The sequence below is a fragment of the Mus caroli genome, unplaced genomic scaffold (genome assembly GCF_978045245.1).
Source record: "Mus caroli unplaced genomic scaffold, Mus_caroli_1 scaffold_5, whole genome shotgun sequence".
Classification (NCBI taxonomy): domain Eukaryota; kingdom Metazoa; phylum Chordata; class Mammalia; order Rodentia; family Muridae; genus Mus; species Mus caroli.
The window spans coordinates 146,170,256-146,197,394 of NW_028227260.1; the positions used below are offsets into that span (position 1 = coordinate 146,170,256).

General features: G+C 44.0%; 1 long non-coding RNA gene and 1 pseudogene across 1 annotated transcript in view; one reads left to right on the forward strand and one right to left on the reverse strand.

Annotated features, from left to right (window-relative positions):
- The window catches only part of LOC147004844 (uncharacterized), a 233,769-nt gene that overhangs the window by 67,063 nt on the left and 139,567 nt on the right, over positions 1-27,139 (forward strand). The window lies entirely within an intron of this gene.
- Positions 19,750-21,532, reverse strand: LOC110286721 (histone deacetylase 1-like; annotated as a pseudogene).

Consider the following 27,139-nt stretch of genomic DNA (forward strand, 5'->3'; position numbering starts at 1 on the left):
TCACTCTGTAGACCAGGCTGGCCTCGAACTCAGAGATCTGCCTGCCTCTGCCTCCCAAGTGCTGGGATTAAAGGCGTGTGCCACCACTGCCCGGCAGGAAGCACTTGTAACTGCTAGCTATCTCTCCATTCCTGAAGTGGTGGTGCTGATGGGGGTCTTTCCCTTTTTAATGTATGGCTACACTATTATGTATCACTAACTGGCTAAATCACTAAACACCCCCCTAGAACTAGTTTTGCTGCATCCCATATATTTTGGTATATTGCATTTCCTCTCCCTCTGCCCCTCCCTCCATCTGGGAAGGATTTCTGCCTTCTTCACTTGGTTGGACCTCTTTTGACACACGTGAGCTGTCCTAGAGAATGTGTGCTTGAGAAGTGCATATGTCTCATTGCTGTGCAGCGGAGAGTTCTATGGTTACCTTGTTGGTAGCAATTTCCCCTTTTAAGTGACATGAATGTTAATTTTCTTGCTTTTTATTCCTTTGTTTCCCGTGTGCTCACAGTGTCCAGAAGATGTCATATTTCCTGCAGCTGGAATTACAGGCGGCTCACAGCTGCCCAAGGACATGGATGCTGGGAATCAAACCCAGGGCTTTTAGAGAGCCATATACATCCGTAAGCCTTGAGCTATTTATGCAGCCAAACTACATGAATCTGTGTGCCCTGTGTATTTGAATACTTGATGCTGTCTGCATATAGAACTAGGCTTGTTCTATCTTCTCAGTGAACTGTCCCTTCTGTCTCATGTTGATAGTCTTTGTCCAGCCCAAGTATGGCTACCCTGCTTTCTCTCCTATCCATCTGCTTCCAGCCTTTGTGCTGCCTTCTGGAGTGAGCCACAGGGCTCTGGCTCTTCCCCCACCCCTCAGCACCTGGTGTTTGTTCAGTTCTCTCCTTGCTCTAAGGCAGAGAACAAGGAAACTAGGTCCGTAAAAAGCAGAAATGTTGAGCTCAGTCCCCCTTTACCTACAGATTGAGAGCCTGTCCCCTGCACACTGGTTCCAGTACTCAGCTGCCCCTGGGGAACCAGACCTATCAGACTCAGAGACTGATGACACAGAAATCAGTCCCTTAGGCAGCCCCAAGAAACCCTGATGTTGACCTCTTGGCTGCATCTGCTTATCTGCCCTCTCCCCAGGACTAGCCTGGGAGCACTGGGGGCTGTGTGCTATCTTTGGGGAGGCTTTCCATTGGAGCAACTGCAGTCTGCCTAGCTCTTTCTCCTTCCAAGGGACCCGTGGCATTTGAAGCATGCTGAGTCGTGTCAGCACTCTTGAGACAGGCAAGACAGAAGCCAGTCCCTCAGGTGGCCCTTGACCTCAGAAAGTCAGAATGTTTGCTATCCAGGCCAGTCTGGCCCTGTCTCGCCCTTCCCAGGGAGCAGTTAGGGCATCAAGAATTAACCCCCTCTCCCTAGTGTGGGCCTGTGATGATGAGAGCGAGCAAGCTCTCTCCCAGCGAAGCTCTTGTCCCACTCTCCTGGGATATGGGAGCCACCTGGCTGGCTTCTGCATCCCCACATTGATGTGGACACTGTGACCCCGTGGGAAGGCAAAATGGTCGCAGGCTTCTTCTACCATGTTGCTGACATCACTGTGAGTCAGCGCTTTTCAAAAAGGTTTCCATGTATTATTTCTACAAAACTGTGGGTTTCATCTAGAGCGACTATTCCTACTTTATATCTGTCCCCTCCATATCTTTTGACCTCCTCCTCTCTCCCTCCCATCCTGCCTGTGGCCTAAATACTCCCGTTTTTGTTTTAAGTGTTGTTTTGTGATTTTTAAATCTAGGATTCACGTGTTAGACAAAGAACACCACAGTCTTTTTTCTAATTCTGACTCCTTTTCCTTAATTTTATGGTCTCTAGATGCATCCATTTTATGCGAATGACATCATTTCATTCTTTATGCTGAATAAAACTCCAATATAGGAGCTGGTGGGGTAGCTCAATGGTTAGAGACACTTGCTGCTCTTTCAGAGGACGTGGGTTTAGTTCCTACCACCCACCCATATGACAACTCAGAATTGTCTGTAACTCTAAGGTACCAACGGCCCTTTTCTGGTCTCTGTACATATACATACACGGGTCAGGAAAAAAACCACATATGCACATATAATAAAATCTTTGGAAGAAATAAAAAAAAGACCTTTGTTGTGTATATGAACCATGTTTTTCTTTACAGTTTCATCTGCCAATAAGTACTAGGGCTGACCCCATGATTTGACTATTGTGAATGACAAATTGTGAATCACAAAGGGTGAGGGTATGCAGAGATCTCTAGAGTAAGCGGCTTACATTGCTGAGTAGATTCCCAGAAGTAGCATAACTGGATCATATATTAGTTCTGTCTTGACTAGATTTTAGGTGCCTCCATAGTGATTTCTCCTGTGGCTACACTCGTGTGAATCAGGGTTCCTCCCACCTCGCACCTCCGTCCACACTCTTTCTTGTTTCACATCATGTCCAGTGGGGTGACATGGACTCCTAGCACAGTTTTATTTCGAGTCTCTTTTATTCCTTTACAATTTAGGTTTTAGTTGGTTGTTTTTGTTTTAAGCTGAGGTCTTGCTCTTCCAAGGCTGTGCTCTGAGGCTGGCCCTACCCACCTTGCACCTCTTTTATCTCACAGGCATTTCCTCCTGACTATTAGCATCTAAGGGGTCCTGGAGAACCTAACCAGCACCCAGGCTAGGATCAAAGGCCCTGGCTTTGCCTCTTAGTCTTTAAGTTTAGGCCAGTGTTGATCATGTGAGGAACACTCTCCGGAAAACATCCAAATGGTTTCTCACCAACCCATCCTCCACACCACCACCAAGTTCCCCCTGGCAAAATGGAGGCTGCCTAAGAGACCTCTTTCTCCATCTTTCTGCGTTTGCCAGGCTTCCTGCGCTAAGGTAGATATAGAAAAAAAAATGTGTTTTTCTTCTCTTGATATCTGTAGCCACTCAGAAACACTGGAAAGAATGTAGAATGGTAAGGTGGGGGTGGAGAGGTGATTCAGTAGGTAAGATGTTTGCTGTGTGAGCATGACAACCTGGGTGCATCTCTAGCAGAGACATAGAAGACAAATGTGTTGACATGGGCCTGGAATCTCTCTGCGGAGGCTCAGATAGAAAAATGAGCTAAGCCGGGCGTGGTGGCGCACGCCTTTAATCCCAGCACTTGGGAGGCAGAGGCAGGCGGATTTCTGAGTTCGAGGCCAGCCTGGTCTACAGAGTGAGTTCCAGGACAGCCAGGACTACACAGAGAAACCCTGTCTCGAAAAAACCAAAAAAAAAGAAAAAAAAAAAAAAAAGAAAAATGAGCTAAGAATTGATAAATGTGGCAGAGATGGGAAGAACCTTGGGGCTTGCTGGCCAGGCAGTCTAGCCAAATTAGTGAGCCCCAAGGTCAGTGAGAGACCCTGTCTCAAACAATAGTGTGGAGAACCATTGAGGAAGCTAGCTCTACTTGACCTCTGGCCTTCATACACATGTGCACATGCTCCTGCACACATAGACTACACACACTGTGATGGCCTGAATAACAATGCCCCCCATAAGCTCATTAGTCTGACTATTTGGTCACTAGTTGGTGGAACTAATTGGAAGTGATTAGGAGGTATGACCTTGCTGGTATGTTACTGGGAGTGGGTTCTGAGATTTCAAAAGCCCATTCCTAGCTGCGAGTGGTAGTATATACCTTTAATCCCAGCACTCAGGAGGCAAAGGCAGGTGAATCTCTGAGTTCCACATTAGCCTGATCTACGTACTGAGTTCCAGGACAGCCAGGGCTATGTGGCAAGCTCCTTTCTCAAAAGAGCAACAACAAAACAAAACATAAAACAAAACAAAAGCCATTGCCGGGCTGAAGAGATAGCGCAGTGATTAAGAGCACTGGCTATTCTTCCAGAGGTCCTGAGTTCAAATCCCAGCAACCACATGGTGGCTCACAACCACCTGTAATTGGGATCCGATGCCTTCTTCTGGTGTGTCTGCAGACAGCTACAGTGTACTCACATATAATAAATATTGAAATCTTTAACAAACAAAAAAAGCCATTGCCATCCCAGTTAGCTCTCTCTGCTTCATGCGTGTAATTGCCCCAGTGCAATTGGGGCATGCCTGCTGTCATGCTCCCTACCGTGATGATCATGGACTCTAACTCTCTGAAGCTATAAGCAAGCCACCAATGAAACGTTTTCTCTTATCAGTTGCCTTGGTCATGGTGTCTGATCACAGCAATAAAAGAGTAACTAAGAGACACATACAGAGTCTAGGATGGACTTTGAATTTTCTCCCTCAGTATCAACTACAGAGAGAGAGAGAGAGAGAGAGAGAGAGAGAGAGAGAGAGAGAGAGAACACGGGATGGAACAAGCCAGGCCAGGATAAGCTCCGTTGCCAAGCCACATCCCCAGCCTCTCATCAGCTAATGTTCAAAAATGGACTCTGAGGGGCTGGGGAGATGGCTCCGCAGTTAAAAGCACTGACTGCTCTTGCAGAAGACCAAGTCCTGATCCCAGTACCCACCTGGCAGCTCACAAGCAAATGTAATTCTATTTTCAGAGAATCTGACGCCCTTCTGGCCTATGAGGACACTGCATGCATGCAGTGTACTTACATGCACGCACATAGATAAAAAGAAAAGGAAATTTTTTTTAATGGACTGAGGAAGACTAGGGAGAGAGCCATGTCCTTGGATGGCAAAGAAAAACACTATCACATTAGTCTGCAAGGCTCAACTGGGAAGTCTTTAATTGGATGAATCGGGATTAGAGTTATTCTTCGTCACCGCCACCATCTGGAGGTAACACTAGAATGTTCATTACCACAGGGCCCTGTTAACAGAAGTACCCGAGCTTCTGAGGCCTGTGTATGTGAGAGAGGCTCACCAGAGGGAAACCCAACTCCCAGCAGCACCTGCCCACAAATGCTGAGCCCTATTGTTCTGCAGTGGTACTTTAGGCATCGCTTCTGAGAGTTGAAAATATGTCTTATCCCGAGAATGACTTGTCACCATCTGACCTAACTCATGCCAGAGTATCACTGAGGCTCAAAATGGCTTCGCTGGCAATGCTGCCCCAGAAGCAATGAGATTACAGAAGGACCTTTATGTGCGGTTTGTCTAATGATCCTCCATCTGTCTCCAGATCTGTGGCTCTCACTACCTTACTGTTACTCCTTGTGTTGTTGAAAGGCATTCTACAGTAACATCTCTGCAGTAATGGCCAACAGCCTGAGAGGGGATACTAGCCAGCCTAAACTCTGCCCCCAAATGGTGGGTATCCTTGCCTTTATTTTGTTCTCTTTAACCCTTGCCAGCACAATTGCAAATTTCACAAGCCACGTATTGGTTTTTGCCATGCTGTGGATCAAAGCCAAGGCCTTTTGCCAGAATCCTACTACTGAGCTATATCTCTAACCCCATGATCTACTTTAAAGGGACCTACACATTACCAAATGTTTGAGTGGTTCAGAATTTCCTTTTAGCATTTTACTTAACAACTTGCCAGGATGAGGTGACAAGATGTCTCAGCAAGTAAAAAGCTTGCCACCAATCCTGATGACCTGAGTTTGATCCCAGAATCCAGGTAAAGGGGGAAGGAGAGAACTGACTCCTACAATTTTGTCTGCTGGCCTGGATACATGGGCTGTGGTATGCGTGTCCCCATGTACCCCAAACCAAACTGAACCAATCCCCCTAAATACATAAATAAGCAGAATAAATGAAAATAAAAACTCTTGGGTATGGTGGTGTACACCTGCAATGCCAGCACTCAGGAAAGGAAGATCAGGGGTTCAAGACTAGCTTGGCTTCTGGGAGGCCACCCTGGACTACTTGAGATCTTGTCACAAAAAGGAAGCCAAAACCAACCAACCAACCATCAAACAAACAAACAAACAAACAGCCCACTGATCATACAGTAAAATGGATCCTTTGTTGTAAAAGCACACAAATCTTAGACTATATTTACTACCAGTGCAATAAGGAGCCTGAACATTACAGCATCCCATTCATTCATGACCAACACCACTGACCTGTTCCTGTCACTGAAGTTTTAAGACTGTCATAGAAGAAGAATCACACAGGGGTTCCCCTTCCAAGACTGGCTTCTTGCCCTCAGTGTAATGGTTTTGAGGTTCACATTTGAGTAAAACTCTGTCCTTGTAGGCCAGTGATGGTCCCCACTGACCTTTCCTCTTCTCCTCTCTTAGGCAATTAAAAAAAAAAATGTCAAAAGCAGTCCTTAGCCTGTGGGCCCTTCCAGAGAAAATTCTGGGTCTGATTTGGCTTGCCCTCTTACTTAAGATGACTCTTGCTATGGGGTAAACACCTGAAGGTGGAATTATTAAGGCATCTGCGTAAGTCGGAGGCAGCTGTGGCCTGACTTTGTGTCCCTCCCAGCAGTGCCTGAAGGCTCCAGCAGTCTGCGGTTGAAAGCATCTGGTCTTGCCAGCAGCCCGTAGCAATTCCAATGGGTGCATTTTATCATCCACTTCTCCATTACATCCTGCAGGTGAGCACCTTCACGCAGGTGTGCTGGCTCTGTGTCTTCTGGGTGAAGGTCCAGTTCTCTATTCTAATTATTGTTTTTCATCTTTCACGGTACAGTTTCATGCATTCCTTCCATGTTCTAGATAGGAATCCTTTATCAGATGTGGGCTTTGCAAATACCTTCCCCAAGTTAAAACTTGCCCCTTTAGCTTCTCCACAGGCTCTTTCATCTTGAGAAAAATAGATTTTCACAAAATGAAATTTGTATTTCTCCATTCACCGGTTGTGCTTTTGATATTAACTCTACAAATGATTTCTCTAGCTCTAAATTTGAACATTTTTCTCCTACCCCCTTTTCCCTTGTAAATGTCCCATAGTTCTGTCTTATATTCAAATCTCTCTTCCTTCTGAGTTGATTTCTATGTGAGATGAGAAGTTTAAGTTGCCCCCCCCACCGCCTTCCCCTGATTTCTAAAGGCTTCCGCTTCCTGTTGAAAAGGCAATTTTTCCTCAACTGAATTGCTTTCACACCTTTGTAAAAAAAAAAAAAAATCAGTTGTCCACATTTCCACTGCTCTCTTTCTGGCTTCTCTATTTTGTTCCATTGATTTCTGTGGCTACTGGTCTATGTAGCTACCTCTGCAAAGTGCCAAGCAACTTCCATGATTATAACTCCATAGTAAGCCTTGTGTGCTTGTGTGTGTACGGTGTGTGCATGCATATGTGTTTGTGTATGCACATGTGGTGTGTGTGTGTGCTATGTATGTATGTGTGATATGTGTGTATACGTATGTGGTATGTGTGTGTGTAAAGTGTGTGTATGTGTGTATAGTATGTGTGTATGTGAGGTGTGTGTATATGTATGTGTGGTGTGGTATGTGTATGGTGTGTGTATTTGTGTATATATGCATGTGTGTGATGTGTGTATGTATGTGTGGTATGTATTTATGTATGCATGTGTAGTGTGTATGTGTGTGTGTGGTATATATGTGTGGTGTGTGTGTGTATTGGGTGTATATCTGTGTGTGTATATATAGGTGTGGTGTGTATGTATGTTTTTGTTGGTGTGTATGTGTGGTGTGTATGCATGTGTGTGTATTGTGGTGTGTATGTATGTGTGGTATATATGAATGTGTATGTGTGGTGTGTATGTATATGTGTATGTGTGTATGTAGACCAGAGGCCAACATGCAGTGTCACTCTCAGTCACCACTGCTCACAATTGGGACAGGGTCCCTCACTGAACATGGGCTTCACCGATTTGTCTAGGCTAGCTGCTCAGCAGGTTCCAAAGACCTGCTTGTCTCTTGCCTTCCCAGTGCTGGGATGACAGACACCTGTTGCAGTAGCAACTGGCTTCTTAGGTGATGGTAGGCTTTGAACTCAGATCTTCGTGCTTGCAAACACCTTACTGACTGAATTATTTCTCCAGCCCCTGGTAAGTCTTAGAAATAGGAATTGAGGGGCTGGTGAGATGGCTCAGTGGGTAAGAGCACCCGACTGCTCTTCCGAAGGTCCAGAGTTCAAATCCCAGCAACCACATGGTGGCTCACAACCATCCGTAACGAGATCTGGCGCCCTCTTCTGGAGTGTCTGAAGACAGCTACAGTGTACTTACATATAATAAATAAATAAATGAAAAAAAAATAGGAATTGAAGATGCTTCAGACTTTGTTCTTCTTTAAATTGTTTCACTTATGCTAGTGACTGCCTTTCCAGTTTAAAATTCACTTGTCTAAAAAACCACTCTGACAAGTTTTTGACAGCCTCAGGTCATTTGGAGGCACTTGCACTGTTTCTATGTTGAATCTTCCAATTTATATTTCCATTTCGTTACCTGTTTGTCCTACCTTCTTAGTTTCTAAATAGTTTTAGTGTCTAGAGCCTATAGATGTGTTATTAAATTTTTATCTAGTGATTTCATTTTTAGAGCTATGCAGATGATCTTTTTTTTAATTGGGTATTTATTTCACTTGCATTTCCAATGCTATCCCAAAAGTCCCCTACATGCTCCCCTACCTATTCCCCCACCCACCCACTCCCACTTCTTGGCCCTGGCGTTCCCCTGTACTGAGGCTTATAAAGTTTGCAAGACCAATGGGCCTCTCTTTCCAGTGATGGCCCACTAGGCCATCTTCTGATACATATGCAGCTAGAGTCAAGAGCTCCGGGGTACTGGTTAGTTCATATTGTTGTTCACCTATAGGGTTGCAGATCCCTTTAGCTCCTTGGGTAATTTCTCTAGCTTCTCCATTGGGAGCCCTGTGATCCATCCAATAGCTGACTGTGAGCATCCACTTCTGTGTTTGTTAGGCCCCTGCATAGTCTCACAAGAGACAGCTCTATCAGGGTCCTTTCAGCAAAATCTTGCTAGTCAGATGATCTTTTTAAAAGTTGTGGCTTCTTTAAAACATGGTGGCACATGCCTTTAACCCTAGCACTCCAGAAGCTGAGATGGATAGATCTCTGTGAGTTTGAGGCCAGTCTAGTATACAGAGTGAGTTTCAGGATAGCCACAGCTATATAAATGAGACCCTGTCTCAAAAGATTACAAGAAAAGAAAAAGAATTCAAATTGCAACTATGTAAGAATCACCCTGCAAACTGTTAGAAATACTGTGGTTGGCCTTGACTGCACATCTGTTTCTTTCTTTTTTTTTTCTTTTTTCTTTTTGGTTTTTCGAGACAGGGTTTCTCTGGATAGCTCTGGCTGTCCTGGAACTTACTTTGTAGATCAGGCTGGCCTCAAACTCAGAGATCCACCTGCCTCTGCCTTCCAAGTGCTGGGATTAAAGGCGTGCGCCACCATGCCTGGCTTGACTGCATATCTTGTGGCCTTGCTGAATGCCCTCATTCACGTACTCCAGCACTTGTTCTTGTTTGAATTTTTGAAAGTTTCCTTTGTTTTTATCTTACATAAATGGGTCTTTTTTTTCTGCACGGAAGGACTCTATAGAGTTGTTCCCTGACTGCCCTACTCCACATATTACCCGGCATGACTACACACACACACACACACACACACACATACACACACATCATACACACAAAAACACACATGGTAATACTAAATCTACCCATCCTTGGCAAAATTGCCATGTGCCAACTGAATTCAGTGCAAATCCTCTTGAAAGCACTGAACTTTAGGGATTTAAGAAATAATTCTGCTGTTGCTGGGCAGTGGTGGCGCATGCCTTTAATCCCAGCACTGGGAAGGCAGAGGCAGGCGGATTTCTGAGTTCAAGGCCAGCCTGGTCTACAGAGTAATTTCCAGGACAGCCAGGGCTACACAGAGAAACCTTGTCTCGAAAAACAAAACAAAACAACAACAACAAAACCAAAAAAAAAAAAAAAAAAAAAAAAAAAGCTTTTCAGTCAATTTGAGTTCAAATCCCTGGAGCCCAAGTAAAGGCTAGGAGTGAGAACTAGTCCAGCACTCTCACAGCAAGACAGCAGGAGAATAGCTGTCCTCCCAACCAGAATTCATAGAACAGCTAGTCCAGAGGGTGCAGGGTAGCAGCAATATGAGCCAGTACCTCAAACAAAGGGTAGGCAAGAACTCACACCCAAGTTGGGCCTCTGACTGCCACAGGAGCACTGTGACATATGTGTAGCCTAACACACAGTGCATGCACATTCATACACACAAATGAATTAATTGATCGAATCAAAAATGACTACGACCTGGGGCTGGGGAGATGGCTCAGTGGTTAAGACTACTGGTTGTTCTTCCAGAGGTCCTGAGTTCAATTCCCAGCCCCTACATGGCAACTCACAATTGTCTATAACTCCAGTCCTAGAGGATCAGACGCCTCTTCTGACAACTGAGGGCACTATATGCACAGGGTGCCCCCCCCACACACAGACAAACACACATATACATAAAACAAAAATTAAAATAAAAAAAGGCTATGAGGCCTGGAGAGAAGGCTCAGAGGTTGAGAGCACTGACTGCTTTTCAAGAGGTCTTGAGTTCAATTCCTTGCAACCAAATGGTGGGTCACAACCTTCTATAACGAGATCTGGCGCCCTCTTCTGGTATGCAGGCATATTTGCAGGCAGAACACTACATAATCTTTTTAAAAATGGCTATGATTGGTCAATGGTCTATAAAAGGCAGACTCTCAGAGGCATGTTATATACACTGTGACAAATGGAGAGAGAAATAGCGATGAACATGATGTAGCCAACTAAATCCTGTAGACTCTGGAGATAGAAACCCGTGAAGGTGGGTGTATGCATCCAGTATCCTCTGAAAATTATTTAAAACCGCTCAGTCTGGAATGGAGACAGAAATCTTTTTCTCTGAAGGAATTAATGACTGTCTTTAAGGCATTTGTTATGTAGAGACACACTTTGTTCTTGTCAGAGTAGTTTAAAGCAAAACCCAGACCATGTTGTGGCATCCAAAAAAATGCTTCTATAAGCATTTCTACCTAGTAAAGTCATGGAAGTTGTTTTAAATTCCATCCACGCCCAGCTGCATCTTCAAAACGAATAACTGGGCTCTGTAGCTCTGTGGTCGAGTGTTTGTCTAGCATGTGCAAGGTCTTGAATCCCCAGTTCTAGAAACAACAAATGTCTCTTTCTCCTTTTTTCCTTCTTTTCTTTTTTTCCTTCTCTTTTTCTTTCTTTTTCATTTGTTGGGCTGGGACTCAAACTTGAGGCCCAATGCCTGCTAGGCAAGCATTTTGTCACTGAATTCCATTCCCAGCATCAATAATTCCACAGCATCATCTCACTTTAATCTGTATCCAAAGGTCCTTAATGATAAGAAAGACATACTTAAGACCTAAGCAAGGATCCTACATTCCACTTGGTTACCAGGGCTCGGAAGTTCCTGTTATTCACTAACAGCCTTATCTCCACCTTACTTCCGTGCTATTGACTTATTGAAAATGCAGGCTGGCCGGGTGGTGGTGGCGCACGCCTTTAATCCCAACACTTGGGAGGCAGAGGCAGGCAGATTTCTGAAGCCAGCCTGGTCTACAAAGTGAGTTCCAGGACAGCCAGGGCTATACAGAGAAACCCTGTCTCGAAAAACCAAACCAAACCAAACCAAACCAAAACAACAACAGCAACAACAACAACAACAACAACAAAAAAAAAAAAAAAAAAAAAAAGAAAGAAAGAAAAGGAAAGGAAAAAAAAAGAAAGAAAATGCAGGCTGATCCTTGACCCTGGCTGATTGCTTCTGCAGGCAGTCACTCCACTCATCTGCTCTTTTAGACACAGAAACTTATTGACGCTTTGTTATAGGTGGGATTATTTAATAGGCACTGTAATGTACTTTGGGTCACTCCACAGCAAGAGATGGATAGCGTGTGTGTCGTCTCAAGGTGCCACGAGCCTGGTTCATTTATTAGAAAGTTTCCAGGCCTGATTTTACTTAATGCTTTCTTTATTCATTAGTTTCACTAATGAGCATCGCTGAAACCCATTACTTTCACCTTTTCTATTCTTATATATTTATTTTTACGTGCATTAGTCTTTTGCCTGCCTGTCTATGTGAAGGTGTTGGATCCCCGGAACTGGAGTTACAGACAGCTGTGAGCCGCCATGTGGGTGCTGGGAATTAAACTGGGGTCCTCTGGAAGAGCAGCCACTGCTCTTAACTGCCAAGCTGTCTCTCCAGCTCCACATCTCTTGTTTTCTTTCACAGACTTTTCTTTGTAGCTCAGGCTAGCCTAGGATTCATGACCCTACTGCCTTTGCCTCCTGAGTGCTGGGATTGCGGGTGCTGGCTAGCATGAGAAAGTCCCCCGGGGCTCATTTATTCTGCATGCACATGAATTATTGACAAATGAAGCAATACAAGGCCTAGCATTTGCTGTGAAATGGTGAAGACAGGTAAGCAGGAGTGTGGGACTGGCTCTGGGATAAGAACTGGTGACGCTAGACATTGGCTATTAAAACTCATTATATGACTCCTTTTGTTGTTATATTGCTTTTTTTTTTTTTTTAATTATCTGTATGTTTGTGTCTTTGTGAGAGTATGTGCACTTGAGTCCAGGTCCTCTCTGAGGCTGCAGTCCTCAGATGATATCGGAGCTGCCTGACATAAGTGTTGCAAACCAAACTTAAATCCTCTGGGAAAGCAGTATGTGCTTTCAATCGCGGAGCCATCTCTTCAGTCTGCTTGTTTTGTTTTTCTGAGCCTGTCTCATTTAGCCCGGGTGTCTCGAACTCATTATGTAGCTGAGGATGGCCTTGAACATGGGTCTGATCCAGGTATGTGCTACCATGCCAAGTTTGCCACCCACTCCCCTCCGCGTCCTGGTGTTTGAAAAGCTTTGTCTGAAGCTTTTCTGAAGGGGGGGCGGTGTTGGATTTTTTCCTTTCGTCCTCTAGATCTACTTTCTGCCCATCCCCACCATGCCCTGTACCAGCGAGGCTGGCCCCCATGAACAGAATCAGTGGGCTCCAGTGGCCTCTGTTGGGTTTGGGAACTGGGCTGGAAACAAGGAGTCTGAGACCCGGCACTGTAGCTTTCCAAGGCCTCTCACTGAGAGTCCTGGGAACCACCCGCCTGAGGCAGCCAACCACTGCTTCAGCTACACCAGCGCCTCTCCCACGCTGCTACCGCCTCTTGTCACGCGGGACTGCCCTAGCCGAGTGACTTCCCTATATCCTGTCACACTTTCTCGGGAACAATCCTTCATTAAATTCTTAAATTGCCCAGGTGGAGAGTGTTATCTGTTTCTTGCTGGGTCCTGTCTGCTACCGGAAGGCGATTAGCAGCAAAAGGACCAGATCAAGGCCCAAAGCCCCGAAAGAGGCAGGGGGAGGAGGTACTGAAGAGCGAGGAATGACTACGGGGGACAGAGGTGATAAGCGAAGTATGTGATGGGGTCGGTGTCTCAAACAACCCTAGTGGACAGAGTAAACAGCTCTGTTAGCACTGATGTATCCCTTTGGAATCCCCGGCCTGCTGGAGGGGGCGCAGACCTGCAAGACAGGCTCGGCTAGGTTCTTTGAATGCCCGGCTTTCCCAAATGCTTGGGGTCTGGCAGTTAGCCAGTGCCTCCGATCTTCCCTCCTGGGGGTGACTTTCAGCTGCCATCAGGGGCCCTGGGGGCGCAACAGGAGAGCCTTGGTGACCTCTGGGGAAAAAAAGCAGCCCCTAAATCCTGCCCAGAGAGCTGGGGTGGGAAAGTTAAGGGGTGACTCCTCTAAAAGCTAGTGACGCCCCTGCAAAATCCGCAGACGGCTGGGGTGGGAGACGGCTGGGGTGGGAGGAGCTTGGGCACCAGGCTTGGTACTGCAGTTAATACTGGGAAGAGGTGGTGCTAGAACGATCTCTCGGTTTCTGAGCTCTACTGCTCCAAAGCCTCTTTAAATTTTTTCATTTAAAACACATTCATTGGAGGCTGGAGAGATGGCTCAGCAGTTAAGAGTGTGTCCTGTTCTGGCAGAGGACCTGAGTTCAGTTCCAAACACCCTGATCAGGTTGCTCACAACTGTCAGTAAGTCCAGCCCCAGGGAGATACGATGCGGCTGTACAAACACACATGCACATGGTTTTAAAAACCCTTAGAAATAAATACATGTAAACAATAGTTTACATAATTGATAGTTCAATGTGATTCAAAAACAAAATACATAAGGGAGGAAGCCACAGCTCAGTTAACGGAGCACTTACTTAGCAGCCCAAAGCACAGACCCAATGTGATAACTCAGGCCTTTAGTCCTAAGCACTCAGGACGCTCATAAGTTCAAGGTCATCTTCAGCTACACGGTTTGAGGCTGGCCTGGAATACAGTAGACTCTAGCCCAAAAATAAAAGTAAAATAAACTAAAAATGTATCCACAAACACTAGTGAGTGGCTCTGTCCCTCATCTTCTCTAGTTCCCATCCTCTCCAGGCAGGCAGTCATTGTGGGCCTTCCAGGAGGGTTAATTCAAGAATGAGCAAAACCAAGCCTGGACCCTCGTTTTTCTCCTTTTACCATTGTGTGGGTGGTTTGTTTTTCCTTAAAAAAAAAATGTATTGAAATCGTTCCAAGTTGATTCATATAGAACTCCTTCATTATGTCCTCAGGAGTATTCAATTGTACAGCAATGTATCAAGGCATCTCTACAGACAGGCATTTAGATTATTTTCTATGTTACTGGCGATTCATACCTATTGACTGACTGAGCAGCTGCGCAGTCCTGTATAATGTTATACCCAGTACAGATCACCTCCCATGTCTGCTAATGTATGTCTCTGGGTGGAGTCAATTCCTAGAAATGAAATAACTGAATCAAAGAGCATAAACTAAAGCCAGTCAAATGGCTTGGTGGGTAAAGTCACCTGGGCCAAGCCTGGGGGCCTGAGTTCAATCTCCAGGATCCACGTGGCAGAAGGAGAGATCATGTGCTGGTTAATTTTTTTTTTTTTTTTTGTCAGTTTGACACAAGCTAGGGTCAACTGAGAAAATGCCCCCACTAGAATGTCCTATAGGCAAGCCTGTGGGGGCATTTTCTGGATTAGTGATTGATGTGGGAGAGCCCAGCCCACCTTGGGCGGTGCCACCCCTGGGCAGATGGTCCTAGGTTATATGAGAGGGCAGGCTGAGCAGCCATGGAGAGCAAGCCAAGTAAGCAGCACTCCTCCATGGTTATTGCTTAAGTTCCTGTTTTGAATTCCTGCCCTGACTTCCCTCAGTGAGTGACTGAAATAACAGTGTAAGCTGAAATAAAATGAGCTCCTTTCTCTCCATTTTTCTTTGGGTTATGGTGTTTATCACACCAATAAAAAGTAACCCAAAAGTTGTCTATGACGTCACATGAGAAAGCAGAATAGTAGGCATACACACAATAAATAAATAGATAAATAGAATGTAATTTAAAAAATATTATAAATTCTTGTTATTTTGATACATATTGCTAAATTGACTTGAGTTTATTTCTTTTTCCTTTTTGAGATATACAAAGTCTCACTATACAGCCTAGTTTGACCTCTTCAATGCTCCTGCCTCAGCCTCTCAGATGCCTGAATTGCAAGTGTGTGTCAGCACACTTGGCTTACTAAATGAACTTCTGTGGAGGTTGGACCAATCTATACTCCATCCTGTCAATGTCTTAAAGTGGCCAAGGCTAGTTAAAGACAGTTGCACAGGAGGTAGGATTTGGGATATCTTCCTCCAAGGTTGCTCCAAATGAGATTCCTACCCTCTGGGATCCATCTATCCAATGGAGTACTGTCTTCCATCATTTTTTTTGGAGGGGGTTGTTTTAAATCTGGATCTTCCTAGATCTAGTCTAGCCATTCTATATTAGTTTTCTTGTGTATGCATATGAGTGGGTATAGGTGTGCCTGTACATTCATGTGGAGGTCAGAGGTCAGTATTGGGTGTCTTTCTCAATCACTCTCCACCTTAGCTTTTGAGACAAAGTCTCTCACTAAACTTGACTGATTGGCTAGACTGGCTGGCTAGCAAGACCCAGGAATCCTTGTCCCCAGCACTGGAGCTGGATGCCAGGGTAGGGATCCAAACCTAGGTCCTCATACTTGAATAGCTTTACCCACCAATCCATCTCCTCAGCCCTCTATGTTAGTTTTCTATTGCTGTATAATAAATTACCAAGTTAGTAGCTTGCAATAGTATAAATGTATCACCTCACAGTTCTGTGGGTACAAGTTAGCTGAGTCTACTGCCCAGTCTCACCAGAGTGAAACCAAGGTCTCAGCCATTACCGGTAGGCTGTGTTCTCATCTGAGCCCCAGGAACCACTAGCAAAGCCTTATACATTGCTGGTAAGATTCATTTCCTTATAGATGTGGAATTTGGGTTAAGAGGATGGTTGAGTAAAGTGCTTGAAACATAAACATGATGGCCAGAATTTGAATCCCAGTGCCCATGTAAATGCTAGGTGGGTGCAGTAACCTAACTGTAATCCCATTTGCAATGAAACAGAGATAGAGGATCTCTGGCGCAAGCTGGCTAGCTAGATTAGCGAACTACGTGAGCACTAGGTTCAAATGAGAGGCTCTGCCTCAGTAGGGTGCGGAGTCACTAAGAAAGGCACACATATGCGAGTTTGCACAAATACACGCAGCGCACACACACACACACACACACATGAACCTTTGAGGTTGAAACTCCATTTTTTTTCTATTTGTGGGGACTAATATCATCTAAGGCTTCCCTGAGGCCCTAGCCACATGTTCCTTTCCTTACTTGGCATCAGTACCTGCAAAGGTCAGTAGGAGGGCCTGCTGCAGTCTACAGAGTCCTGTATAAAATAATCTGGTCAATGGAACAGGACTATTATTCCATTGTATTCACACACACACACACACACACACACACACACACACACACACACCATGGAATAGAAATTGGGAAAGCCCTCTTAAAACTTGCTTCTTGCTTATCATTCCTTAATTTATTCCCAAGCCCCTCTTTTTCTCGGTCCCCAGCCTGAAGCCCAGCTCCTACTGAGCTGCTTGTGGTTCCTGCTTCAGGGTTCCACACGCTCCCTTTCCATCCTTGTGTGCTCCAGAGCCTCTCCCCCATTTGCTCCGTATGTAGAACATGTCCCCATTTCTTGGTTACTGGCTACATAGTCATATTCTTCTAAAACAAACAAACAAACAAAACAAAACAAAACAAATTGTTCTATCAGTGGGCTATTAGCCAACTAACTTGAACAGTGGGTGTCCTGGTCTCAACCAACCCACAAAGCTTGGTCAAATCTTTCTGGGGTAATAGCTAGAACCTCTACAATGGATGACATGGGACAAAAGTGGGCTCATGCCTACCAGCCACACTAATGACTTCTCAGTCTCTCTCATCTGCCCCTGAACATTCCATCTTAGAGGGGTCTGTCATGAGTCGTCCACACAAACTTCAAAATGTATTTCCCTTGGGCCTTTTGGTCCACACACAGTCCAATTTAGTCTAAATTAAGGTTCTTTCACATCTTAAACTATATTTCCTGGTTGGAGGATATGGTTAAGTGTTAGAGGACTTATGTAGCAAGTGTGAGGCCTTAGATTCAATCCCTAGCCACACACACACACACACACACACACACACACACACACATGTACACGTACACGTACACACATACACATTTGTGCACACATGGAGAGGCATTTCCTACGTTTTTAGAGATAGGGAAAATGGGTATTGGTCTGTAGTCTCTGTTTAAGCTTTTCTCCATCCTTACACCTGGAACTCTGGCTGCTCTGCTCTTCCAACCTTCCCCCAACAGGAACTCCACAACAGTCTGTCCACACAAAACATTTCTGACCGGATGAAACTTGTCTTCAATTTTGCAACCCTATCTTCAATGCTAGGGATATTTTGTGGGTCATGTGGAGATCATTATCCTGTAAACATATCTGAGATCAAGGCTGTTTTCTCTAAGAATAAGAAGCTATCGCAAAAATGCATCTAGATGGTCCTGACATCTTTTCATCTCACATTCCTCTCCAGTACAGATTAAAACTGTGTTAATCTTTTAGATGGATGATATTGCAGTTAAACTACATGATTACACAATCAGCTCACCAAGTAAGATTTTTGGACTCCCTTATGCCTAAGTCTAGAAAGCAAACTCCTTGCTGCATTTTTTTTTTTTGCATTTCTGTTGTATGTGTGTGTGTGTGTGTGTGTACACATACACGCATTCGCAAGCACAGACATATGCATGCTTTGTTGTAGATGTGGGGCACCCCCACCCCTCACCTACCCCTATGATGTTGGGAATTATACTCCATTACTCTTCTACCTATTCACTGAAACACGGGCTCAACTAGCATGGCTAGTCTCTTGCTCTGCCTACACCTTCTGTCGCTGGAAGTACATGTGGGCTGCCAAATCTACCTGGCATTTGTATGGATTCTGAGAGTCCAAATACAGTTTTCATATTTACCTGTCAAGTGCCTCAACCACTGAGCAATCTCTCCAGCCAAGAACTGCAAATTTTATAAAAGGTTCTGAGGGAAGACTGTTCTTTAAGCTAGTCACATGTAAATATTAACATCTCTCTATAGCAGGTATCAAGACTGACTTTAGAAAAAGTAGCAAAGAATGCTTGTACATCCTTCTTCTGACTTGACAACAGTTCTGAAATCACCCCAAAGAAAACTTTTCTTCATAGACTCATAGACTTTGGGCTCTTTAGAAGATTTTTACTTCCCCTCTCTCTTTAAAAATAAAAGCAAACAAACGACATTTTATTTTGAGCCAGGCAGAGTGGTACACCCTTTCAATCCCAGCACTTGGGAGGGAGAGGCAGCAGATCTTTTGAATTTGAGGCCAGCCTGGTCTACAGAGTGAGTTCCAGGACAGCCAGGGATACACAGAGAAACCCTGTCTCAAATGCCTCCTACCCATTCCCTGCCACACACCCCCAATTCCAGTACTTGGGGGGGGGCAGATGGTTGTGAATTTGACGTTAGCATGGTCTACATAGCAAGCTCCAAGCCAACTGGTGCTACACAGTGAGACCCTGTCTCCAAACAAACAAACCCCAACATTTTACATCCAGATAATTCTAGCTTTCCTTGTAGGTGTAAGAAAAAGTACCAGGAGCCCCAAGGATCCTCTCTGTGGTGGCAAGATCTTTCCTACAATGCTATACGCAGGCTGTCAGGCCAAGTAGCGAGAGTCGCTATTTTCTTTTTTTATTAATTCTGATTCTGTTTTGTTTTGGTTTTTACTTTTAACTGTCACACTGGTTTCCATAGCGACTGTGCCATTTTGCATTTCCACAGAAATGCAGAGGATTCGAATCTCTGCCAACACTTCTTTTTTCAGGAGGGTATAGAGATGTGCTGCTTTATTACAGAGAGTCTCACAAAATGCAACTATCTCAAAAAAGAAGCTAGGCTAACAGCCTCCACCTGCAGAATTGGGGGAAGATGGGGAAATGTAAGTTTTCTGCTTGCCCAGGACAGGAGGGAAGGTAGAAACAGAACCAATCTAAGAATGGCTGACATCACCCAAGCCTGAAAAGGGGTCCCAGAAGACCCAGCCACCCATTCTAAAAAGCTTAATAGGGGCATCTTAGCAGAGCTTCTAAGCAGGCACTCGGCAGTGCAGGATTTTGTCTTCTGGTTCAAAACTAAAACTTAGAGCAGGATGGACAAGGTAGCTCTGAGAAGAGCTCTCCCAGCACCACTGCCCTGGGACCTGGCCCTGGTTCCTAACTCATCCCTGGGGACATTATATTTAATATATTTTATATTAAGACACAGAGGAATAGAAAACATAAAATCTGAGAAATTGAGGGAAAGTGAGGATTTGGGGAGAAGATGGAGCTGCAGACCTTGCTCAGGCCAACTTGACTTCTTCTTTGACCCCTTTGGCTTCTGGCTTCTCCTCCTTGGTTTTCTCCTCTTCTGTGACTTTTTTCTCTTCGGGATCTTTCTCTTTCATCTTCTGTTTTGACTCTTTTAGCTTTTGGGGGGGGGGGTGTTCTGAGACAGGGTTTCTCTGTATAGCCCTGGCTGTCCTGGAACTCACTCTGTAGATCAGGCTGGCCTCGAACTCAGAAATCCGCCTGTCTCTGCCTCCTGCGTGCTGGGATTAAAGGCGTGCGCCACCACGGCCGGCTCTTCTTTTAGCTTTTTTGAAGTTAAAAGAGTTCTTGTGACCACCTTCGCCCTCCTCATCTGAATCTGAGAACTCTTCCTCACAGGCAGTGCGTCTGTCAGAGGAGCAGATGGAGATGTTTGTCAGGGTCTTCCTCATCCTCATTACCACCGTCTTCTGGGATGGCATCCTCAGGTATGGCCTGCATCTGGACTCCAGGGGCACGGGGCAGCATTCTTAAATTCTCAAAGAGCTTGATCTTTTCCAGGTACTCGTTAGTGTTCTGGTTAGTCATACTGGAAGGGCTGATGTGAAGCCTGAAATCTGGTCCAAAGTGCTCAAAGTAGTCATTGTACGGCAGCTCATTAGGGATCTCTGTGTCCAGGGCCACCGCTGTTTCGTAAGTCCAGCACTGAGCGACATTACGGATGGTGTAGCCACCTCCTCCCAGCATCAGAATAGGCAAGTTGAAACTCTTCATGAACTCCACACACTTGGTATGCCCTGCAATGGTCATATTGAAGCATCCTAACCGATCCCCACACAGGGAGTCTGAACCACACTGTAAGACCACTGCACTAGGCTGGAACCTCTCCATTACTTTGGACAGGACTGGCTTAAAGATGTCTTCATAGGACTCATCATCAATGCCATCTCACAGTGCATAGTTAACAGCATAGTTGCCAGCCCCAATGTCCCATAGGTCCCCAGTTCCTGGGAAGTACTCTCCGTATTTATGAAAGGACACAGTCATGACCCAGTCGGTAGTACAGAAGGCTTCTTCCAAGCTATCACCATGATGAATATCCACATACAGCACCTTCTGGTGATACTTTAGCAATTTGAGGGTGGCCAAGACGATGTCATTGATGTAACAGAAACCAGATGCTTCAGACTTCTTTACATGGGGCAGGCCCCTAGACCAGTTCACAGCGATGCTGCTTGTTAAGTTTCACAGCACTTGCAATAGAGTGATGACTCTGTGGACAGCTCACAGAACTCAAGTAAGCCATCAAATACTGGACAGTCCTCACAAACGCTGAATCTCTGCATTTGCTTGCTGTATTCAGACAGATTATCTGAGCGAATAGAAGGCAAGAATTTGATGTAGCCATTCATCACTGTGGTACTTGGTTACCTCCTCAGCATTGGCTTTGTGAGGATGATAGATTTCCATTTTTTGGCAGAGACCATAGTTGGGCAGTAAATTGGGAGTCATGTGGATTCAGTGAGGCTTCATTGGGTGCCCTTGTCCATAATAGTAGTTTCCAATGTCCCTATTGGAGTAGTAACAGACTCTGCTCTTTTTTTAAAAAAGATTTATTTATTATATGTAAGTACACTGTAGCTGTCTTCAGACACACCAGAAGAGGGAGTCAAATCCCATTACAGATGGTTGTGAGCCATCATGTGGTTGCTGGGATTTGAACTCACTACCTTCGGAAGAGCAGTTGGCGCTCTTAACTGCTGAGCCATCTCTCCAGCCCCAGACTCTCCTCTTGGTGCCCTGAGTCTGTGCCATTCTTGCCGTCCCATCAGTCTGCCAACACTTCTTTTTACATAGTAGCCATCCTAATAGATGTGAGGTGGTATCTCAGTGACATGCATATATGCATGCAAGTATGTGGATATATATGTGTGCATGTACTAACCTGGCATCGTGGCCACCAGAAGCTGATATCAGAATCCCTTTTCTCTATCTTTTAACTTTGTCTTTCCTTAAAGACAGCCTCTCATTGAACCTCACCATTTATACTAGAAAGATATTCAAATTAGCTATTTTGTTTTTAATAATTTATTTTTAGTTTATGTGCATTGGTATTTTGCCTGGTGGTCAATGAGGCCTCAGGATCCTGTTGTCTCCACACCTCCCATCACTGGAATTACAGATGTTGACAGCGGTACAAAGCTCTCACACATGCTCTGGGGATCCACACTCTTGTTTTTGCATTGGGCATTTTACCCACTGAATCACTTCCCCAGCCCCGAGTTCAGTTTTGATTTGTGTTTCCCAAATGATTTGTGATACTGAGAATCTTCTTGTGTGCTTCTTGGCTATTTCTGTATTCTTTCTGAAACATGTTCTGTTTTATTTCAAATATTCATAAATGGCATTTATACTTAATTTTGGTTTGTACATGTACATAATAGTGTATAGAAATATACTCAATTTTTAAAAAGTATAATGGGCACATTTATTTATTTATTTAGTGTGCATATGTGCATGAGCGGTCAGCCACAGTGTGACTGTGAGGTTAGAGAACAACTTGAAGATGGTGGTCCCCCACATCCACCATGGAGGTCCCAGAGTTTAGACTCAGGTCGTCAGGCTTAGTGTCATCTGCCTTTATCCCCTGAGCCATCTCAGCGACCTCTGATTTTTCCTCTTTAAACTAGTAGGACAGTGGATCACACTGAATAGTTTTAGAGCTAGTCTTACATCCCTGGAATAAAGTCTACTTTATCATTTGCATAATTCTTTTATATATTTGTATGTTTCATATATGTTCAATTCTATGTGAGAATATTTTTGCTGATTATCTCTACATGTATATGTACAATGGGAATTGGTTTGTAGAACCTGTTCGTGCAGTCTTTGTCTACTCTTATAGATGTGATGCTCGCTAGTTTCAGAAAATAAATTGGGAACTTGATTCTCTTTTTTTTTTGGAAGATACTATATAGCATTGGTAGAGTTCTCCAGTGAGTCCATATGGCTACTGATATTTATTTTGGGGAGAGTTTTTAAATTACAAATTTGATTACCTTGATAGTCATAGAGATATTCAAATGGCCTATTTCATTGTTAATTTTTTTAATAATTTATTTTTAGTCTATGTGCATTGATATTTTGCCTATATGTATGCTTGTGTGAGGTGTGAGGGTGTCAGGTCCCTTGGAACTGGAATTACAGACAACTGTGAGCTGCCATGTGGGTTCTGGGAACCAACCTAGCTCCTCTGGAAGAGCAGCCAGTGCAGTTAACTTCTGAAGCATCTCTCCTGCCCCTTGAATTACCAATTTCCTCCTTCCTTCCTTCCTTCCTTCCTTCCTTCCTTCCTTCCTTCCTTCCTTCCTTCCTTCCTTCCTTCCTTCCTTCCTCCCTCCCTCCCTCCCTCCCTCCCTCCCTCCCTTCCTTCCTTCCTTCCTTTATTTTTTTGGTTATTTTGAGACATGGTTTCTCTGTATAGCCATGGCTGTCCTGAAACTCACTCTGTAGACCAGGCTGACCTCGAACTCAGAAATCCACCTGCCTCTGCCTCCCAAGTGCTGGGATTAAGGGCGTGCGCCACCACCGCCTGGCTTGAATTACCAATTTCATATTGGGTAGATTGTAGTTATGTTTTCTTCCCCCTTTGAGTAGTCTGTCTATTTGCTCTAGTTGTCAAATCAGTATGTGTAGCATTCCCACCAAAGTTCTCAGGCCTTTTTGATGCTGACGTGGCCTGTAGTGACATCCCATATTCCATTCTTTTTTCTTTTTTTAAAAAAGATTTATTTGTTTATTTTACGTATATGAGTACACTGTACAGATGGTTGTGAGCCTTCATGTGGTTGTTGGAAATTGAATTTAGGACTTCTGCTGCTCTGGTCGCTCCCGCTTGCTCCGGCCCAAAGATTTATTTATTATTATACATAAGTACACTGTAGCTGTCTTCAGACACCCCAGAAGAGGGAGTCAGATCTCATTACGGATGGTTGTGAGCCACCTTGTGGTTTCTGGGAATTGAACCCAGGCCCTTCGGAAGAGCAGTCAGTGCTCTTACCTGCTGAGCCATCTCACCAGCCCCTGTAGTCCATTCTTGATATTGGTCAGGCCATACCTGGCTTTCACACTGACCATGGTACCCTTTCTTATTCTTCATGTTTTTTTCTTTCTTCATCTAAATGGAGTTTCATCATCAAGCTTGTTGATGAATTCATAGAACCAACTCTGTGTTTAATGGTGGTTTTTAAAAATTATTTATTTATTTGCTTGTTTCTTTCTTTCTTTCTTTCTTTCTTTCTTTCTTTCTTTCTTTCTTTCTTTCTTTCTTTCTTTCTTTCTTTCTTTCTTCCTTCCTTCCTTCCTTTCTTTCTTTCTTTCTTTCTTTCTTTCTTTCTTTCTTTCTTTCTTTCTTTAATGGGGCAGTTGTTTTGTTTGCTTGCTTGCTTGCTCACTTCTGGAGACAGAGTCTCATGATGTAGCTCTGGCAAGCTAGGAAATATGTTGACCAGGCTGGCTTCTAACTCAGACATTCATCTGCCTCAGCCCCTAAAGTTCTAGGATCAAAGATGTGTGCCGCCACACCCAATCTTGTCTTACTATTTTAATTTTATTTAATTTTGCTCTCATCTTTATGATTTTCTTTCTCCTTCTTGCTTTTGTTTTTTTATTAGATATTTTCTTCATTTACATTTCAAATGCTATCCTTAAAGCCCCCTATACCCCCCCACTCTGCTCCCCTACCTACCCACCCACTCCCACTCCCACTCCTTGGCCCTGGCGTTCCCCTGTACTGGGGCATATAAAGTTTGCCAAGACCAAGGGGCCTCTCTTTCCACTGATGGCTGACTAGGACATCTTCTGCTACATATGCAGCTAGAGTCAAGAGCTCTGGGGGTTACTGGTTAGTTCATATTGTTGTTCCTCCTCTAGGGTTGCAGACCCCTTCAGCTCCTTGGGTACTTTCTCTAGCTCCTCCATTGGGGGCCCTGTGATCCATCCAATAGCTGACTGTGAGCATCCACTTCTGTGTTTGCTAGGCACTGGCATAGTCTCACAAGAGACAGCTATATCTGGGTCCTTTCAGCAAAATCTTGCTGGCGTATGCAATAGTGTCTGAGTTTGGTGGTTGTATATTTGCTTTTGGTTTGTTTTCCCTTTTACTCTGGATTCTTGAGGCACATTCTGCTACTGTCAGGTACAGCATTGCATAAATGTTGATTGGATTCTGCTAGTGAACAATGCTCTTCTGAGTTTCTCTATACTCTTGCTGATTTTCTGTTTAGCTGTTGATAAACTAATGTTGACATTTCAAATGTTGTTGTCCATTCTCCTTTCAGTTCCAGCGGGTTTTGACTTCCGTGGTTTTTATGCTCTGTTGGCTGCTGCGCATACATTACAAATGCCATGTCCATTTGCTGTCTCCATGCTTTTATCCAATTACAAAGGCTCGCTTTGATGTGGGTGATTTTCCTTTCTCTGCACTCTATCTTATCTTATACAACCAGTCATAATTTCTTTTAATTAATGTTTGAGATATACACACACACGCACACACATCACTTTTCATTCTTTTACCCTTTTTAAAAGAATTATTTATTTATTTATTTATTTATTTATTTATTTATTTATTCTATGTATATAAGTACACTGTAGCTGTCTTCAGACACCAGAAGAGGACATCAGATCCCATTACAGGTGGTTGTGAGCCACCATGTGGTTGCTGGGAATTAAACTCAGGACCTCTGGAAGAGTCAGTGCTCTTAACTACTGAGCCATCTCTCCAGTCCCCTTATCCTTTTAGTTTCAATGGGCTTTTTCTTAAAAAAAAAAAAAAAGCCTTATGTCTGTGTGGGTGCATTCATATGGGTGCAGGTGTGTTAGTATCCCTCGAGAACTGGAGCTACTGAGAGGGGTACGGGGAACTGAATTTGGGTCCTCTCCAGGAGCAGTATTTGCTTTTGGCCACTGAGTCATTTCTCTAGCTCCTCACTCAACTTTTATCATTACATTTAAAGTTAGTTTCTTACATATACAATATCACTGGGTTGTGCTTTTTAAATATTCTCTGCTTGCAATTGGTGGACAGCCTCTGCTTAAGGTAATTAAATCTGCTGTTTGATTTCTTGTTTTCTTTCTTTCTTTCTTTCTTTCTTTCTTTCTTTCTTTCTTTCTTTCTTTCTTTCTTTCCTTCCTTTTTTTTTTCTGTCCTGGATTTTCTTGAACATTTCTTATAATTCTATATTGGTTTATTTATAGTACTTTTCCATGTATGTATTTGTTTGTATTTTCTTTCTTATTGGTTTCTCCAGGAATTGCATTATATCATTACATTTTATTTATGTATTGAGGGTGGCCATGCATGCCTTCATCTTTTACCATGTGAGTGGAGGGTGCGTCCTTTCCTCCAGCATACTGGTCCTGGGGATCAAACTCGGGCAATAAGACTTACTAGCAAGCCTCTACATCTTCTGGCCCAGAATTATATCATATACACAGAATTACACCACCATAACCATCTTCTCACCATTTTGAATGATGGGCAGAAATTTTATGCCTATTTATAATACTCACTCGCCCTCATTTGTAATTAAATTTTCTGGGCTATTTCCTCTAGAGGTACGGGACACTGGTCTAAACAGTCTACACTTTCTGCTTTAGCAGCCAGCAAAATGTCTACGATCCAAAAGAGGGAAAGTTGCAGCTGCTCATAACTTTCCCTACTGCAATCTCTTTCCCTTCTGTCTGTTCCAAGAGTTCTTTTCTTATCCCTTCTGTTGCATGGCCTCCCGCTGTCCTTTATTTAGGAAGCTTGCTGGAAACAATTTCTCTTTGTTTTCTGGCATCTGAGAGTGTCCGCATTTCCTCTTCTTTCTAACGGCTATTTTCACTGCATACAGGAGTCTAGATTGACAGTTCTTTCATACCCTGAAAAGTGCAGGTCCCGCCTCTTTCTAGTCTGTTCTTTGAGCAAGGCTGCTCTGCAGCATCGTCTCTGCAGTCCTGCCATGTCACTCCTTCCTGCTTTTGAGATTTTTTTCTCACTGTCCTTCATTTTCAAAGGTTGATCGTGTGTATGGTTTAATTTCATCTTTTGGGGGTTTATCCTGTTTCCTGGTCAATCACTCTGTTAGATCAGTTGACACTTACTTTGCCAAATGTGGACACTTTCAGCCATTACTTTTTCAGATTCTACTTTGGTCTTACCGTTATCTTCGGGGACACCAGAGATATCAACGCTAGAGTTTCTGTTAGCGTCCCTAAGGTCTCATCTATTTGTGTGTTTTTTCAGACCACTTTTCTTCTGTCGGAGGGTGGGTAGTATTCTGTTTCCTGTCTCTTCCACTCTAAGTGAGTTTTAGATTTGGGGACCCCTCCATCTAAACTTTTCATCTGTTTCTTTATAGCTTCTATATTTGTTGA